We start from the raw sequence: 4556 nt of genomic DNA on the forward strand, positions 1-4556 counted from the left end.
GAGTAGGAAGCAAGTTTACTTCTCTATCATTTGATGTGCTAAGCAAGGATTCCTTTTTTTTAAATTATTATAGCATTTTATTTTTAAAAAATTTTATTTTCATAGAATACATTTTCACATTAAAGATTCCTATAGTGGGAAAATAAATAACAATTACAGTTTTTCATATTCATAGACAGATTATTTTAGGGCAAGTAAAATAAACACATTTGAGGATTAAGTCTCAGTTTAGAATCTATAATACTTTCATACATCTATGAGGGGACCTCTTCCCAATATGGAACTTCTCCATACTCAGAAACTCTCCAGGCTCTTCTTCCCAGAATTTAGAAATGAATAATGTCAAAGAGCAGTATTTCCTAATTTTAAACTTTCCCTGGGACATGTAACCATCAGTAACCAGTATCAACTGAACAGAGAGGGCACTTTTCAAAAATTAAACACTAATTTTAAGTCTTTACTTACAAATTAACAGGTTTTCCCTTTCTCCATCATTCCCAGGACAAATACACAAATTTGATCATCTACTGATAGTAATAAAGCTGAATCCCCTTTAAGAATTTGATACACTAAGAGACAAAGGCTCATACATAATGGTTAGGTGTGCTATGAATCTTGTGAGAAGCTAGGAGACAACCCCATAACTCACCAGAACAAGGAACCCAGTCTCCAAATTTCTTGGATATAATTCATCTCAAACCTTTTCCTCAAAGACTAAATTCTAAAAATAACCAGGTGATTAGAAGAGGTTTGTCTCACCATTGGACTTATCTGTTATTTTCTCCTTACTGTGAGCTGAAGGGCATGATAGAGCAGAGGCAAAGAGGTGTACAATCAATTCTGAACATATTAAGTCAAAAAGGTCAGAGTTTCCACAGCATGGCAACAACTTTGCAGATGCCCACATCATGGTAGTTGAAATAACAAAGCCCAGTAAAGGTTAAAGCCAAGAGTTCCAAAATGCCTGCCTTGACAGCTTTCTGCAAACCATCCCCTCGAACATAGTCAGTAACCATTTGTCCAAGGCCCAGTAGTGGTTGGGTGACAGGTGAATGTGCTGGGTTCTACACCATCCTGGGGCAGGCTGGTTCTGGACAAATGCTGAAACATGAGTAGGTCTGACCACTGGGATTCAGAGAAACAGAGCTCAGCCTCCTTGAACACCACACAGGACACAGCCTCCTGGGACTTGCCATCTCTCTCCTGAAGGCTCAAGGTCACCCACAACCCAGAAGCAGTCCTAAGGATTCCTAATCTGTAGATCATCTACTTTATGACTGGAGACTGCAGCACCTTCTACCATCTTGTGACTATGATTGTAAATGTGGTTGTGTTTGTTGGCATTGAGTCAAAGGGAAAAGAGCATGAAGGATCACTTAAGGAAGGAATTTTTGGAACAGGTCTGAAAATGATGCTCATCGTCTTTCATTCAAATCCATTGCTAGAACTCCCTTATATGGTCATACCTAATTGCTAGAGAAGTCAAAAAATACAGCCCCACTAAGTACCAGGGAGAATAGGAAATAGATTTGACAGTCACAACTTTTGTCACAGCCAACACTTCTGGTCATTAGATGTGCATTTCACCCTCTCCACACATAATATGCACACTCGTGCCCTCCCCAAGAGAGACAGTCCAAAGTGCTAACCACTTATTGCTCAGACCTGGAAAACCAGGATTCCTTTTTGTTTAGTTTATTTTTTTAAGGATTTTATTTATTTATTTGAAAGAGAGCAGAGTGAGAGAGCATAAGTGGTGGGGAGGGATAGAGGGAGAGGGAGAAGCAGATGCCTTGCTGAGCAGAAAGCCTGACTCAGGGCTTGATCCCAAGACCCCAAGGTCATGACCTGAGCCAAAGGCAGATGCTTAACTGACTGAGCTATCCAGGTGCCCCAGTATTCTGTTAATATCCATTACTTTCCCTTGGGAAAGTATATGGATCATCATATCTTCCAAACTATTATCTGAAAGAGACAAGTTATGCTTACCTTTCATCACCCCTAAAATACAATAATGAAAAAGGATCAGAGATATCACAAAAAAATGTTCTCACTCAAAGTAGGAGAGAAAAGGAGTCATATGACAATTAGTGATTCTAAAACAAGATAAAGACAGTACAATATATGAAAACAGGAGGCCAAACTCACTCATGAATATAGATAAATACATCTTAAACAAAATGTTGACAAGTCAAGTTTAGCAAAATGTAAAAAGGTGGCACATAGTGACTGAATTGGTTTTCCAGTTATGGAAGGTTGATTTGTCATATGATAGCCAATTAATAAAATTTAACACATGAAGATTGAATGATGGATTTTAAAAAAAGGCAAGTAAAATAAGGTAGTCCCAGGAGAGAACTTATGTGATTCACTGATAAATGGTTGGAAACAATCAAAAGCAAAATGGATACCTTTTGGGAGGTACATAAATATTTATTAAAACTATTAAGATAAAAGCAAGGCATTGATAAAAAACAAAATGTAGAGAAATGACATTCTCTGAAATAAGGGACTTCAGCATTACTGATGATATTCTCCTAGACTAGGTAATAGTATTCCTCACATTTTAAAAAAGATTTTATTTATTTATCTGAGAGAGGGAGAGAAAGAGAACATGAGCAGGAGAGGGGCACAAGAAGAGGAAGCAAACTCACCACTGAGCAGGGAGCCCAACACAGGGCTTGATTCCAGGATCCCAAGATCAAGACCTGAGCTGAAGACAGACACTTCACCGACTCAACCACCTAGGTGCCCCTATTCCCCACATTTTTAAAATTACAGTTGTATTTTGAAATTTATATATCAGCATACAACACCTTATGTATGTAATTGATATTTCATTTTTAAAAATTAAAATCCAAGTGCCTAACAGTAGAAGGAGTTTAATTGGAGGACGTTTAGTCAGGGCAAGGAACAGCAGGAGAGGGGAGAAAAGACGTGGGTGTGAGGGGGGTACAGCAGAATATTCTCCCACATCGTAACCATCTGATTTTAGCTGCTGGGATCAGAGGCTGAGGAATAAAGCTCTTTCATAAAGATTTCGGGAGACTCTGGGCATAAGTAAAACTAGTAGAGGGCTTAGGTGACAAAGTATGTCACTGAAATGAAGAAATAACATTCTCCCAGACTCTGTTTTGGGCCGGGAATTCCTAGACACCCTGAAAACGGGCAGCTGAGACCAGGGTGAGCACTGGCTCAACAGTGGCCTTTCCTGATGGACACTGGCAGCAGGACTAGCATGGGCCTCCCGCCAGAACATCTGCAGCAGCAGATAAAACCAGTGCAGTTAAGGCGTGAGAGGCAGAACGTGTCAGGTGCCACAGAACCCCAGGGACTTGTGTCACCGTGTGAGGAATTGATTTGGAAAATGCTAAAAATCATATAAAGAGGCACTTAGAGGAAGGTAAGAACCTGCCCTGAAACATCATAATGAGTCTATTTTTATCCACAACCATTTAAACCTGCTGACATTTGACACATATAGATGTATGCTTCATGCACATAAACAGACACAATCATTTAAAAATTGTGTGGGCGTATAATATGTTTTGGGACTTTTTTAATTTAGGGAGAATCAATTATATTCAGTTCTCTAAAAAATATGTATATTTTAATTTTAAAGCAATTAAAATAGGACATCAAGTTTTCTTATATGTTATTCAAAACTTTTGATGAGGGCTCAGTGTATATTTTCTTTCATGGTCATGCTTCTATGGGTTCTCTTCTTGAATTAAAATAGTGCAGTACTCAAAAGCCCATGCCCTATAGGACATGCCTATCATGCTCTTAGCCTGTATCCTTCTGATCTGGTGTCTTAGGATGAGTGAAGAAACTTGTCCAGAAGCCACTTGACTGTTTCAGATTTCAATACATTTGGTTGTTTATTAGTTGACACAGCACTCAATAGCTTTGCCAAGTCCTCAGAGCTCCTGTGGCTGAGACATAACAGTTGAGTTTAATTGCACAAAGCAGCTATGACTAGAAATGTACTTACTGAGCATTCAAAAACACAAAGACTAATGGTGGGAAAATGTTTCTGCAAAGATGATCTCAACAAAATTACTGACATTTGTTCATATCCTTTCTGTTCATTCATTCTAAGTTGGTTCCCTTATTTTAGCTTTCCTAAATATGAAGCATTTCTGCTAAACCTGCTTACCAGGTACATTCCACAGATTTATTATTACATTTTAAAATTAGCTTCTCCTCTTTCACTTTCAAATGGATAGAAAGGCAAAAAAGCAACATCCATCAGATGAGGTCATCTCAGCAAGAAGCCCAATTAACTCAAAATAAAGTCCCAAATGGTAGATGAACCAGAACTCATAATAAGCCTCCCCCAGTGTACCATGGCCAATTTGTGCATTAAAATGCTTTAATGTGATCTTTTTTCCAGTCCTGTCACCTCTTTTACCAATGTATTATTGTCTTTAATGTACAAACTAATAAACTATTAGGTAAATGCATTAGTAAATGCACAGGCCTTTTTTTTTTTTTTCAATTATTTATGATTGGTTTATTTACAGTTACCTGGACAAACACATCTGCTTTTGTCC

At 38.1% G+C, this 4556-nt stretch overlaps 1 pseudogene; it reads right to left on the bottom strand.

The window, feature by feature from the left end:
* Nucleotides 1-720: 720 nt before the first annotated feature.
* Nucleotides 721-1996, bottom strand: LOC112916307 (succinate dehydrogenase [ubiquinone] cytochrome b small subunit, mitochondrial pseudogene; annotated as a pseudogene).
* Nucleotides 1997-4556: the final 2560 nt, after the last annotated feature.

This window comes from Vulpes vulpes, chromosome 7, assembly GCF_048418805.1.
Source record: "Vulpes vulpes isolate BD-2025 chromosome 7, VulVul3, whole genome shotgun sequence".
Taxonomy (NCBI): Eukaryota; Metazoa; Chordata; class Mammalia; order Carnivora; family Canidae; genus Vulpes; species Vulpes vulpes.